Genomic DNA, 13,796 nt, shown 5'->3' with positions numbered 1-13,796 from the left:
CTGCTAAGGGTAGACAGCTGCTCGTTCCACCCCACCCCCCGCCTTAATTGGTTCTCCTCCCTTCCAACGGTGTTGAGGCGGGTGGGAACAGCAGGGGGTGAAGGTGCTGTGTTTAAAGAGGTGGAGTTATGCAGATCTAAAACGCGTGGATTGCAGCAGCAGCAAGCCGAAAAGTGCAGGCATGTAAGGGATCTAGAGGTTGACAACATGTCTTCTTAACGGGAGTCCAGGAGCTCATCTCCACAAATGGACTTTTCAGGATCCTTGGGTGGCTCCGTAGTTTGAAACCAATTCTGGTTATCGCTTCTCGGCCTTTTGGCTAAGATCAAGTGTAGTATCTGTTCTTATCAGTTTAATATCTGATACGTCCCCTATCTGGGGACCATATATTAAATGGATTTTTAGAACAGGGAGATGGAAAAAGAGCTTGCTCTGTCCACTCCACGCATTGACCTGGTATTGCAGTATCTCCAGGACCGGTGCACCCCTTCTTTAATGCAGTTTCTAAAATCAGAAAGAATTGAATTCAATGTTTTTTGTTCATTTTGCTTGTTTGTCGGATTTTGGGATGGACTCTTTGGCTTTGCTTTTCTTCTCCTCATTGGATTTTTCATGTTCAAAGTTGCAGAAGCCAGATTACAAGCTCATTTTGGTTCAACTTCAGCAACTGTGCATTGCATTGCCATGTAATGTGATGCAATGCTATCTTTCTAGCTCTCCCTTTTTACTTCCTTTTGGATAAACAGACATATTAGGCAAGTATTTTGGAGCTTTCACCTAAATAACTACAGGTGGTGAGATAAGCTGCACAATATAATTGACCTTTCAGTATATTGTTGCACACACACCATCTATTTAGCAAATGCCCTTGTTATCAACAGCAGCCTTTTAAACTCACCTGAGCTAACAGGTATGTGCGCTGGTTACTCTGCTGCGCTTAAAATTTCTTTTTTGGTTTGCTACAATGCCTTTTCTGAAACGTTGTCTCCTTCTGCTGGAACACTGACTTCTTTCATTTAATGCCTGCAGACTATAAAAGAGAACCCAACCCAAAAAGTTTGGTTGATTAGTCTGTGGCATTCTGTTAAACTGTTGCTTATGGCGGTCTCTGTGAGCTTCTCAGCGACATTCAGCCAGCCAGGTATCCTGCCTGCAGTAGATGGAATGTGGCAATGGAACGCTGGCTGCGCGTGTCATAATAGGCTCTGAGCCTTTATATACCTGTGCACAGCAGCAGCCACCTTCAGTCTGCTGCTGGACAGCCAGCAGCAGCAGCAGCAGGAGAGGTATGTAATCAGGAACCCTCCTGCTAAGGGTAGACAGCTGCTCGTTCCACCCCACCCCCCGCCTTAATTGGTTCTCCTCCCTTCCAACGGTGTTGAGGCGGGTGGGAACAGCAGGGGGTGAAGGTGCTGTGTTTAAAGAGGTGGAGTTATGCAGATCTAAAACGCGTGGATTGCAGCAGCAGCAAGCCGAAAAGTGCAGGCATGTAAGGGATCTAGAGGTTGACAACATGTCTTCTTAACGGGAGTCCAGGAGCTCATCTCCACAAATGGACTTTTCAGGATCCTTGGGTGGCTCCGTAGTTTGAAACCAATTCTGGTTATCGCTTCTCGGCCTTTTGGCTAAGATCAAGTGTAGTATCTGTTCTTATCAGTTTAATATCTGATACGTCCCCTATCTGGGGACCATATATTAAATGGATTTTTAGAACAGGGAGATGGAAAAAGAGCTTGCTCTGTCCACTCCACGCATTGACCTGGTATTGCAGTATCTCCAGGACCGGTGCACCCCTTCTTTAATGCAGTTTCTAAAATCAGAAAGAATTGAATTCAATGTTTTTTGTTCATTTTGCTTGTTTGTCGGATTTTGGGATGGACTCTTTGGCTTTGCTTTTCTTCTCCTCATTGGATTTTTCATGTTCAAAGTTGCAGAAGCCAGATTACAAGCTCATTTTGGTTCAACTTCAGCAACTGTGCATTGCATTGCCATGTAATGTGATGCAATGCTATCTTTCTAGCTCTCCCTTTTTACTTCCTTTTGGATAAACAGACATATTAGGCAAGCATTTTGGAGCTTTCACCTAAATAACTACAGGTGGTGAGATAAGCTGCACAATATAATTGACCTTTCAGTATATTGTTGCACACACACCATCTATTTAGCAAATGCCCTTGTTATCAACAGCAGCCTTTTAAACTCACCTGAGCTAACAGGTATGTGCGCTGGTTACTCTGCTGCGCTTAAAATTTCTTTTTTGGTTTGCTACAATGCCTTTTCTGAAACGTTGTCTCCTTCTGCTGGAACACTGACTTCTTTCATTTAATGCCTGCAGACTATAAAAGAGAACCCAACCCAAAAAGTTTGGTTGATTAGTCTGTGGCATTCTGTTAAACTGTTGCTTATGGCGGTCTCTGTGAGCTTCTCAGCGACATTCAGCCAGCCAGGTATCCTGCCTGCAGTAGATGGAATGTGGCAATGGAACGCTGGCTGCGCGTGTCATAATAGGCTCTGAGCCTTTATATACCTGTGCACAGCAGCAGCCACCTTCAGTCTGCTGCTGGACAGCCAGCAGCAGCAGCAGCAGGAGAGGTATGTAATCAGGAGCCCTCCTGCTAAGGGTAGACAGCTGCTCGTTCCACCCCACCCCCCGCCTTAATTGGTTCTCCTCCCTTCCAACGGTGTTGAGGCGGGTGGGAACAGCAGGGGGTGAAGGTGCTGTGTTTAAAGAGGTGGAGTTATGCAGATCTAAAACGCGTGGATTGCAGCAGCAGCAAGCCGAAAAGTGCAGGCATGTAAGGGATCTAGAGGTTGACAACATGTCTTCTTAACGGGAGTCCAGGAGCTCATCTCCACAAATGGACTTTTCAGGATCCTTGGGTGGCTCCGTAGTTTGAAACCAATTCTGGTTATCGCTTCTCGGCCTTTTGGCTAAGATCAAGTGTAGTATCTGTTCTTATCAGTTTAATATCTGATACGTCCCCTATCTGGGGACCATATATTAAATGGATTTTTAGAACAGGGAGATGGAAAAAGAGCTTGCTCTGTCCACTCCACGCATTGACCTGGTATTGCAGTATCTCCAGGACCGGTGCACCCCTTCTTTAATGCAGTTTCTAAAATCAGAAAGAATTGAATTCAATGTTTTTTGTTCATTTTGCTTGTTTGTCGGATTTTGGGATGGACTCTTTGGCTTTGCTTTTCTTCTCCTCATTGGATTTTTCATGTTCAAAGTTGCAGAAGCCAGATTACAAGCTCATTTTGGTTCAACTTCAGCAACTGTGCATTGCATTGCCATGTAATGTGATGCAATGCTATCTTTCTAGCTCTCCCTTTTTACTTCCTTTTGGATAAACAGACATATTAGGCAAGCATTTTGGAGCTTTCATCTAAATAACTACAGGTGGTGAGATAAGCTGCCCAATATAATTGACCTTTCAGTATATTGTTGCACACAAACCATCTATTTAGCAAATGCCCTTGTTATCAACAGCAGCCTTTTAAACTCACCTGAGCTAACAGGTATGTGCGCTGGTTACTCTGCTGCGCTTAAAATTTCTTTTTTGGTTTGCTACAATGCCTTTTCTGAAACGTTGTCTCCTTCTGCTGGAACACTGACTTCTTTCATTTAATGCCTGCAGACTATAAAAGAGAACCCAACCCAAAAAGTTTGGTTGATTAGTCTGTGGCATTCTGTTAAACTGTTGCTTATGGCGGTCTCTGTGAGCTTCTCAGCGACATTCAGCTAGCCAGGTATCCTGCCTGCAGTAGATGGAATGTGGCAATGGAACGCTGGCTGCGCGTGTCATAATAGGCTCTGAGCCTTTATATACCTGTGCACAGCAGCAGCCACCTTCAGTCTGCTGCTGGACAGCCAGCAGCAGCAGCAGCAGCAGGAGAGGTATGTAATCAGGAGCCCTCCTGCTAAGGGTAGACAGCTGCTCGTTCCACCCCACCCCCCGCCTTAATTGGTTCTCCTCCCTTCCAACGGTGTTGAGGCGGGTGGGAACAGCAGGGGGTGAAGGTGCTGTGTCTAAAGAGGTGGAGTTATGCAGATCTAAAACGCGTGGATTGCAGCAGCAGCAAGCCGAAAAGTGCAGGCATGTAAGGGATCTAGAGGTTGACAACATGTCTTCTTAACGGGAGTCCAGGAGCTCATCTCCACAAATGGACTTTTCAGGATCCTTGGGTGGCTCCGTAGTTTGAAACCAATTCTGGTTATCGCTTCTCGGCCTTTTGGCTAAGATCAAGTGTAGTATCTGTTCTTATCAGTTTAATATCTGATACATCCTCTATCTGGGGACCATATATTAAATGGATTTTTAGAACAGGGAGATGGAAAAAGAGCTTGCTCTGTCCACTCCATGCATTGACCTGGTATTGCAGTATCTCCAGGACCGGTGCACCCCTTCTTTAATGCAGTTTCTAAAATCAGAAAGAATTGAATTCAATGTTTTTTGTTCATTTTGCTTGTTTGTCGGATTTTGGGATGGACTCTTTGGCTTTGCTTTTCTTCTCCTCATTGGATTTTTCATGTTCAAAGTTGCAGAAGCCAGATTACAAGCTCATTTTGGTTCAACTTCAGCAACTGTGCATTGCATTGCCATGTCATGTGATGCAATGCTATCTTTCTAGCTCTCCCTTTTTACTTCCTTTTGGATAAACAGACATATTAGGCAAGCATTTTGGAGCTTTCACCTAAATAACTACAGGTGGTGAGATAAGCTGCACAATATAATTGACCTTTCAGTATATTGTTGCACACACACCATCTATTTAGCAAATGCCCTTGTTATCAACAGCAGCCTTTTAAACTCACCTGAGCTAACAGGTATGTGCGCTGGTTACTCTGCTGCGCTTAAAATTTCTTTTTTGGTTTGCTACAATGCCTTTTCTGAAACGTTGTCTCCTTCTGCTGGAACACTGACTTCTTTCATTTAATGCCTGCAGACTATAAAAGAGAACCCAACCCAAAAAGTTTGGTTGATTAGTCTGTGGCATTCTGTTAAACTGTTGCTTATGGCGGTCTCTGTGAGCTTCTCAGCGACATTCAGCCAGCCAGGTATCCTGCCTGCAGTAGATGGAATGTGGCAATGGAACGCTGGCTGCGCGTGTCATAATAGGCTCTGAGCCTTTATATACCTGTGCACAGCAGCAGCCACCTTCAGTCTGCTGCTGGACAGCCAGCAGCAGCAGCAGCAGGAGAGGTATGTAATCAGGAGCCCTCCTGCTAAGGGTAGACAGCTGCTCGTTCCACCCCACCCCCCGCCTTAATTGGTTCTCCTCCCTTCCAACGGTGTTGAGGCGGGTGGGAACAGCAGGGGGTGAAGGTGCTGTGTTTAAAGAGGTGGAGTTATGCAGATCTAAAACGCGTGGATTGCAGCAGCAGCAAGCCGAAAAGTGCAGGCATGTAAGGGATCTAGAGGTTGACAACATGTCTTCTTAACGGGAGTCCAGGAGCTCATCTCCACAAATGGACTTTTCAGGATCCTTGGGTGGCTCCGTAGTTTGAAACCAATTCTGGTTATCGCTTCTCGGCCTTTTGGCTAAGATCAGGTGCAGTGATCTACCAGTTGCTGCCTTGGCCTTGGCTAGGAGGTGCCCAGGGTACCCGGCTCCTTGGCCTGGGGGGATCGCTTTGTCTAACGGCAGGGCTTCACCCTCCTGCTGCTATTGGGGAGTCGGATTAGTCCCTGGGCAACGAGAGGCGATCATCGTGTCACCACACATAGCTGTGGGGGGCAGTTCTTTTGGAGGAAGAAGATGGAGTTGACGAGGAAGAGGAACTGTTTACGGTTCTATGTGAAGACGGAGTTAGAGGATTTTTCGTTGGAGGAGAATCAGATCTTGGATATTCTGTTCAAGTATGGGACGATCATTGAAGAGGACATTTTTTGTATGCAAGAAATCAAGTTTAAAAAGGTATTTGACGTAACACTGAAGTCTGAAGAAAAGTGTATTTGTCTTCTCAAGAATTGGGAAGGAAAAGAAATTGGAGTTAATGCTCTTTTTGCTGGAAGGCCGAAAAAGGTGGTTATCTGTATGGATGACCCCTTTGTAGAGATGGAGGAAGTGATGGAGTTTTTGAAGCCATGGAGTATTTTGGTAAAATTCCAGAAGGACTACTTAAATAAAGTGGGAGTCTGGAATGGGAAGAGAAGTTTCCTAGTTTGGGAAAATGGACAAAATGAACTAAGTTTAGGAAGGATTGTTATAAATGGTAAATGTGGATTCAGTTATGTGGAAAATGGTAAAAGAAGAATTGATAATGGGAAACCTGGATTTTGTTATGAGGAAGGTGGGAAAAAAGAGGAGAAAGGGAAAAAGATATTTGAAGAATCGTTTGAAGATTGTAAAGAGAAAGAAGACAAAGATATACAAGTAGTTGAAAATAAGAAGGAGTTTGTGGGAGAGAAGCAGGAGTTCTCAGGAGTTGGGGACTCTATGTTTTGCAGACTGGAGAGAGTACCTAGAAGTAAAGACGTTAAGGAAAAAAGGAAGGTGGATGATAAGGGAAAAGAGAAAGTAATGCAGGATTGTGTTGATACCAGTGCTGAAGCTGAAGAAGATGAAAAGATTTTGCTGCAAGGTTTTGACTGGAAATTGTTGGACATGTCATGGAGGAAGAAGAAACGTGGAAGAAGAAAAATGTTGAGTTGATGTTTTTGTTGGAAGTTTTTTGTTGTTGATGTAAGGATATGTTATGTTATGTTTTATTTATTAATTATCATTAAATTTTCTTAAAAAAAACAAAAAGTTGAATTCGGATGATGAAGGCGTAGGCGACATTTTTTTGGTTATCCATGCAAATGGAATTTAATTTATGTCGCGTCTTCTGACGCATTCAATTAAAAAAATCTGTTCTTATCAGTTTAATATCTGATACGTCCCCTATCTGGGGACCATATATTAAATGGATTTTTAGAACAGGGAGATGGAAAAAGAGCTTGCTCTGTCCACTCCACGCATTGACCTGGTATTGCAGTATCTCCAGGACCGGTGCACCCCTTCTTTAATGCAGTTTCTAAAATCAGAAAGAATTGAATTCAATGTTTTTTGTTCATTTTGCTTGTTTGTCGGATTTTGGGATGGACTCTTTGGCTTTGCTTTTCTTCTCCTCATTGGATTTTTCATGTTCAAAGTTGCAGAAGCCAGATTACAAGCTCATTTTGGTTCAACTTCAGCAACTGTGCATTGCATTGCCATGTAATGTGATGCAATGCTATCTTTCTAGCTCTCCCTTTTTACTTCCTTTTGGATAAACAGACATATTAGGCAAGCATTTTGGAGCTTTCACCTAAATAACTACAGGTGGTGAGATAAGCTGCACAATATAATTGACCTTTCAGTATATTGTTGCACACACACCATCTATTTAGCAAATGCCCTTGTTATCAACAGCAGCCTTTTAAACTCACCTGAGCTAACAGGTATGTGCGCTGGTTACTCTGCTGCGCTTAAAATTTCTTTTTTGGTTTGCTACAATGCCTTTTCTGAAACGTTGTCTCCTTCTGCTGGAACACTGACTTCTTTCATTTAATGCCTGCAGACTATAAAAGAGAACCCAACCCAAAAAGTTTGGTTGATTAGTCTGTGGCATTCTGTTAAACTGTTGCTTATGGCGGTCTCTGTGAGCTTCTCAGCGACATTCAGCCAGCCAGGTATCCTGCCTGCAGTAGATGGAATGTGGCAATGGAACGCTGGCTGCGCGTGTCATAATAGGCTCTGAGCCTTTATATACCTGTGCACAGCAGCAGCCACCTTCAGTCTGCTGCTGGACAGCCAGCAGCAGCAGCAGCAGGAGAGGTATGTAATCAGGAGCCCTCCTGCTAAGGGTAGACAGCTGCTCGTTTCACCCCACCCCCCGCCTTAATTGGTTCTCCTCCCTTCCAACGGTGTTGAGGCGGGTGGGAACAGCAGGGGGTGAAGGTGCTGTGTTTAAAGAGGTGGAGTTATGCAGATCTAAAACGCGTGGATTGCAGCAGCAGCAAGCCGAAAAGTGCAGGCATGTAAGGGATCTAGAGGTTGACAACATGTCTTCTTAACGGGAGTCCAGGAGCTCATCTCCACAAATGGACTTTTCAGGATCCTTGGGTGGCTCCGTAGTTTGAAACCAATTCTGGTTATCGCTTCTCGGCCTTTTGGCTAAGATCAAGTGTAGTATCTGTTCTTATCAGTTTAATATCTGATACATCCTCTATCTGGGGACCATATATTAAATGGATTTTTAGAACAGGGAGATGGAAAAAGAGCTTGCTCTGTCCACTCCATGCATTGACCTGGTATTGCAGTATCTCCAGGACCGGTGCACCCCTTCTTTAATGCAGTTTCTAAAATCAGAAAGAATTGAATTCAATGTTTTTTGTTCATTTTGCTTGTTTGTCGGATTTTGGGATGGACTCTTTGGCTTTGCTTTTCTTCTCCTCATTGGATTTTTCATGTTCAAAGTTGCAGAAGCCAGATTACAAGCTCATTTTGGTTCAACTTCAGCAACTGTGCATTGCATTGCCATGTAATGTGATGCAATGCTATCTTTCTAGCTCTCCCTTTTTACTTCCTTTTGGATAAACAGACATATTAGGCAAGCATTTTGGAGCTTTCACCTAAATAACTACAGGTGGTGAGATAAGCTGCACAATATAATTGACCTTTCAGTATATTGTTGCACACACACCATCTATTTAGCAAATGCCCTTGTTATCAACAGCAGCCTTTTAAACTCACCTGAGCTAACAGGTATGTGCGCTGGTTACTCTGCTGCGCTTAAAATTTCTTTTTTGGTTTGCTACAATGCCTTTTCTGAAACGTTGTCTCCTTCTGCTGGAACACTGACTTCTTTCATTTAATGCCTGCAGACTATAAAAGAGAACCCAACCCAAAAAGTTTGGTTGATTAGTCTGTGGCATTCTGTTAAACTGTTGCTTATGGCGGTCTCTGTGAGCTTCTCAGCGACATTCAGCCAGCCAGGTATCCTGCCTGCAGTAGATGGAATGTGGCAATGGAACGCTGGCTGCGCGTGTCATAATAGGCTCTGAGCCTTTATATACCTGTGCACAGCAGCAGCCACCTTCAGTCTGCTGCTGGACAGCCAGCAGCAGCAGCAGCAGGAGAGGTATGTAATCAGGAGCCCTCCTGCTAAGGGTAGACAGCTGCTCGTTCCACCCCACCCCCCGCCTTAATTGGTTCTCCTCCCTTCCAACGGTGTTGAGGCGGGTGGGAACAGCAGGGGGTGAAGGTGCTGTGTTTAAAGAGGTGGAGTTATGCAGATCTAAAACGCGTGGATTGCAGCAGCAGCAAGCCGAAAAGTGCAGGCATGTAAGGGATCTAGAGGTTGACAACATGTCTTCTTAACGGGAGTCCAGGAGCTCATCTCCACAAATGGACTTTTCAGGATCCTTGGGTGGCTCCGTAGTTTGAAACCAATTCTGGTTATCGCTTCTCGGCCTTTTGGCTAAGATCAAGTGTAGTATCTGTTCTTATCAGTTTAATATCTGATACGTCCCCTATCTGGGGACCATATATTAAATGGATTTTTAGAACAGGGAGATGGAAAAAGAGCTTGCTCTGTCCACTCCACGCATTGACCTGGTATTGCAGTATCTCCAGGACCGGTGCACCCCTTCCTTAATGCAGTTTCTAAAATCAGAAAGAATTGAATTCAATGTTTTTTGTTCATTTTGCTTGTTTGTCGGATTTTGGGATGGACTCTTTGGCTTTGCTTTTCTTCTCCTCATTGGATTTTTCATGTTCAAAGTTGCAGAAGCCAGATTACAAGCTCATTTTGGTTCAACTTCAGCAACTGTGCATTGCATTGCCATGTAATGTGATGCAATGCTATCTTTCTAGCTCTCCCTTTTTACTTCCTTTTGGATAAACAGACATATTAGGCAAGCATTTTGGAGCTTTCACCTAAATAACTACAGGTGGTGAGATAAGCTGCACAATATAATTGACCTTTCAGTATATTGTTGCACACACACCATCTATTTAGCAAATGCCCTTGTTATCAACCGCAGCCTTTTAAACTCACCTGAGCTAACAGGTATGTGCGCTGGTTACTCTGCTGCGCTTAAAATTTCTTTTTTGGTTTGCTACAATGCCTTTTCTGAAACGTTGTCTCCTTCTGCTGGAACACTGACTTCTTTCATTTAATGCCTGCAGACTATAAAAGAGAACCCAACCCAAAAAGTTTGGTTGATTAGTCTGTGGCATTCTGTTAAACTGTTGCTTATGGCGGTCTCTGTGAGCTTCTCAGCGACATTCAGCCAGCCAGGTATCCTGCCTGCAGTAGATGGAATGTGGCAATGGAACGCTGGCTGCGCGTGTCATAATAGGCTCTGAGCCTTTATATACCTGTGCACAGCAGCAGCCACCTTCAGTCTGCTGCTGGACAGCCAGCAGCAGCAGCAGCAGGAGAGGTATGTAATCAGGAGCCCTCCTGCTAAGGGTAGACAGCTGCTCGTTCCACCCCACCCCCCGCCTTAATTGGTTCTCCTCCCTTCCAACGGTGTTGAGGCGGGTGGGAACAGCAGGGGGTGAAGGTGCTGTGTTTAAAGAGGTGGAGTTATGCAGATCTAAAACGCGTGGATTGCAGCAGCAGCAAGCCGAAAAGTGCAGGCATGTAAGGGATCTAGAGGTTGACAACATGTCTTCTTAACGGGAGTCCAGGAGCTCATCTCCACAAATGGACTTTTCAGGATCCTTGGGTGGCTCCGTAGTTTGAAACCAATTCTGGTTATCGCTTCTCGGCCTTTTGGCTAAGATCAAGTGTAGTATCTGTTCTTATCACGATCTACACTTGACGAGAGCGATCGAACTCGGAAGGAGAAGAGCTTCGGAGCCCAGCTGACATCGGAGAAGGAAGGCGGATATCGGTGGGAGGAAGAAGCTCTAAAGAATCCAGAAGAAGACGAAGACTCGGAGAAGAATCGGGCTGTCCTGTGGAATCTTCGAGGAAGAAAATCATCGAGACAAAGACCTTTCGGGGAATTTGTCCAGAACACGACGGGAGAAGAATCTGCATAGCTCCACCCATTCCGGGAAGAGTTCCAGATCCAGCTCCAAGAAGTAACTGCAGGAGGAAAGCCATGGCAAGCGCTGCGAGGAAGGCCGAAAAGAAGAGCCTGGAGCAGGGGACAGCCAGGAGGGCCCAGCCAGGAGCCGATTCTGACCCCAAGGACTCTGCCTCCACGACTGGCCAGCAGAAGGGACCCCAGAAGCCCCGCCACGAAGCTCCAGCCCTGGAGCCATGGATGCGGCAGACGGTGGCCCTGAAGCTGAAGGAAGTGGATGGGAGGGTGCCGGATATGTCCTCGGACGTGTTCTGCCAGAAGATGCTGCTGGATCGAGGCTTCTCCAGGTCGGACACCCTCAGCATCCAGACCTTCTTGACGGGGATCTTCTTCGTCACCTTCGCCACTGTGAACACCTGCAGGAGGTTCTGGGAAATGGTAAGCGCAAAAGGACCGGATAATTCTTTCTCTGCCTTTACAGGTAGCTGCCCTATCCAGAGGGACGAAAGGAGGATCACGGTCTCCATGCGCAACCCGCACACCCCAGGCCAAGACATCTGTACCTTCCTGAGACGCTTCTGTTTGGTTGTGAAGGAACCCTCTCACATCCTGAATGGACTCGGCTTCTGGACAGGTAAGTGGTCGGTGACCGTTAGACTTCACAGGGACCTGGCGTACTCAGACGGACTTCGGCACCTGCCCCCGACATTCTCCCTGGGCAACTCCTACGGCCTCATCTATTACCCGGAAATGCCGCGGAACTGCAGGAGATGTGGCAAGAACGGCCACGAGATGAAGGACTGCAAGGAGGATGCCTGCAGGATTTGTCGAGTGACGGGACACAGCTCGAAGGACTGCCCGAAGAAGACATCCTGCAACCTGTGTGGGCTGGCGGCTCATCTGTACAAGGATTGCCCCAAGCGTGAGAGATCCTGGGCATCGGTGGTTGCGACGACCCCAGCTACGGAGGACAAGGCCCCGACGACCAGGCCTGTGAAGGTCAAGGACGCGACGACCAAGGCCCCAGCGGCCAAGGCCGAGACGACCAAGGCCAAAGCGGTCAAGGAGTCGGTGGCCAAAGCCCCAGCGACGGTCCCAGCAGCTCCGAAGCAGAAGAAAAAGTCAAAGGAGGGTAAGAGTTCTGTCACCCCTCTCTCGATCCCTCCCCCTGCCACCCCCGTCCAATTCCCCCCCACCCCGGCCACCCCTGCTGAGGATTCCACTTCCTCTTCCTCCTTCCCCTACTCCTCAGCAGGTGTCCTTTCCCCTGCCCCGGCAGCCACTCTCCCTCCCCAGACCATGGTAGCGGTGGAATTAACCTTTCCTCCACCCGCCGCTATCTATTCCGAGGAGGATTTTCCCCTTCTTGTCTCCCCAGTTCCAACCCGGGGAAAGAGGAAGGTGGAGGACAGCCCTGCTACTGAATCCTCCAAAAAGAAGATTCTGGATTTCGTAGGCGAAAAGGAGGATACCCTCCCTGAGCCAGAAGAGATGGAGCACATGGTTGAGACCCTGGTGGCCGAGCCAGAAGAGGAGGAACTGGTGGTCGCCGAGATCGAGGCCGCGCTGCTTGACCAGATGGAGGAAGAGGGCCTGCTGGTGATCCCGTCACCAGCAGTCAACACCGACGAAGGACCACCCGACCGGAGTGGTAACTAAGGTGTATTGCCTGCGCTAACTTTTTCTTTTTTCCCTACATGATGGCTAATATTAACTTATTTTCCATTAATGTCAGGAGCATCAAGGACAAGTTCAGACGTCAGACTATTTATGCCTTCCTTACTTCCCAGTTGTGTGATGTTTATATGTTGCAGGAATGTTCCCTTCCCTCCTCTAGGTCCTTCAAACATCTGGCCAGGGAGTGGTCCCACGGTCCATCCTACTGGTCCGGTGGGGGTGACTGCAAGTCTGCGGGGGTCGCAATTCTGATCAGGGGGGGCGCATTCACGCTTGAGTCCGTCCAGGAGCTCATCTGCGGCAGGGCTCTTGTTGTAGATGGCAACTGGGCGGGAGAACCTGTCAGGTTCATCAACGTGTATGCGTCCCCACTGAAGAATGAGCGTTTGGAGCTTTTCCAGACCCTGCGGCTTCAGCTTGCCACCACCAGGACCTTAGTGATGGCTGGGGATTTCAACTGCCCCATCGAGGAGGATGGTCGTAGTTCTGGCACATCTGCCAAGTTGGACATCACGTCCAAGCTGCTCATCGAGATGGTAACCGAGGCCTCTCTTCAGGACGTGGTGGGCTCCATGGGGAGAGGCTCCACGAACTATTCGTGGAGCCGACCCGATGGCTCACTCCGCTCCAGGATTGACTTTGTGTTCACCTCTCGGGCAGTCAGGCAGAGTAGGCACTCGATGGTCTCCTGCTTCTTCTCCGACCACAGAGCCATTCACTTACAAAGTGTCCTCGGCGACGGTTTTCCGTCCGGCCCCGGCTCCTGGAAGCTGAATTGTGCTCTGCTGGCTCAGGATGAAGTCGTGGAGGAGCTGAGAGCAGCCTACGCAATGTGGCAGTCCTACAAGGGTAGCTTCCAAACAGTCTCTGATTGGTGGGAATATGTTAAACTTGAGTTTCGCTGTTTCTTTCAGGCCAAGGGTCGACAACAGGCGTGTGAGAAGAGGAGGGACTTCAGAGGGCTGCAGCGCGAGCTGCGGTCGCTGCAGGACCTTCTTCACTGCGGCTGGGACGTGAGGGAGGAGCTGGAGGAGACCAAGAAGAGCCTGAAAAGGCACTTTGAGGAGGAGTCCAAGCGAATCGTCTTCCGTTCCAAAGTGGAGAATC

At 47.1% G+C, this 13,796-nt stretch overlaps 7 non-coding genes and 1 pseudogene across 7 annotated transcripts; all 8 read left to right on the top strand.

The window, feature by feature from the left end:
- Nucleotides 1–299: 299 nt before the first annotated feature.
- LOC141229289 (U2 spliceosomal RNA) lies at nucleotides 300–490 on the top strand. The gene has a single exon (XR_012295985.1). It is a non-coding gene; the product is annotated as a U2 spliceosomal RNA (small nuclear RNA).
- A 1,115-nt stretch (nucleotides 491–1,605) lies between these two features.
- On the top strand, nucleotides 1,606–1,796 carry LOC141229288 (U2 spliceosomal RNA). The gene has a single exon (XR_012295984.1). It is a non-coding gene; the product is annotated as a U2 spliceosomal RNA (small nuclear RNA).
- A 1,115-nt stretch (nucleotides 1,797–2,911) lies between these two features.
- LOC141229287 (U2 spliceosomal RNA) lies at nucleotides 2,912–3,102 on the top strand. The gene has a single exon (XR_012295983.1). It is a non-coding gene; the product is annotated as a U2 spliceosomal RNA (small nuclear RNA).
- Nucleotides 3,103–4,220: 1,118 nt separating this feature from the next.
- On the top strand, nucleotides 4,221–4,411 carry LOC141229391 (U2 spliceosomal RNA). Its single transcript, XR_012296085.1, has one exon. It is a non-coding gene; the product is annotated as a U2 spliceosomal RNA (small nuclear RNA).
- A 2,412-nt stretch (nucleotides 4,412–6,823) lies between these two features.
- LOC141229407 (U2 spliceosomal RNA) lies at nucleotides 6,824–7,010 on the top strand. The gene has a single exon (XR_012296100.1). It is a non-coding gene; the product is annotated as a U2 spliceosomal RNA (small nuclear RNA).
- Nucleotides 7,011–8,125: 1,115 nt separating this feature from the next.
- Nucleotides 8,126–8,316, top strand: LOC141229389 (U2 spliceosomal RNA). The gene has a single exon (XR_012296083.1). It is a non-coding gene; the product is annotated as a U2 spliceosomal RNA (small nuclear RNA).
- A 1,115-nt stretch (nucleotides 8,317–9,431) lies between these two features.
- On the top strand, nucleotides 9,432–9,622 carry LOC141229285 (U2 spliceosomal RNA). Its single transcript, XR_012295982.1, has one exon. It is a non-coding gene; the product is annotated as a U2 spliceosomal RNA (small nuclear RNA).
- Nucleotides 9,623–10,737: 1,115 nt separating this feature from the next.
- LOC141229446 (U2 spliceosomal RNA) lies at nucleotides 10,738–10,837 on the top strand (annotated as a pseudogene).
- Nucleotides 10,838–13,796: the final 2,959 nt, after the last annotated feature.

Source organism: Phyllobates terribilis, unplaced genomic scaffold (genome assembly GCF_046119375.1).
Source record: "Phyllobates terribilis strain yellow unplaced genomic scaffold, ASM4611937v1 Scaffold_472__1_contigs__length_1415193, whole genome shotgun sequence".
Taxonomy (NCBI): Eukaryota; Metazoa; Chordata; class Amphibia; order Anura; family Dendrobatidae; genus Phyllobates; species Phyllobates terribilis.
The sequence above is the reverse complement of the archived record's forward strand: the minus strand, read 5'-3'. Positions and strand labels throughout refer to the sequence as shown.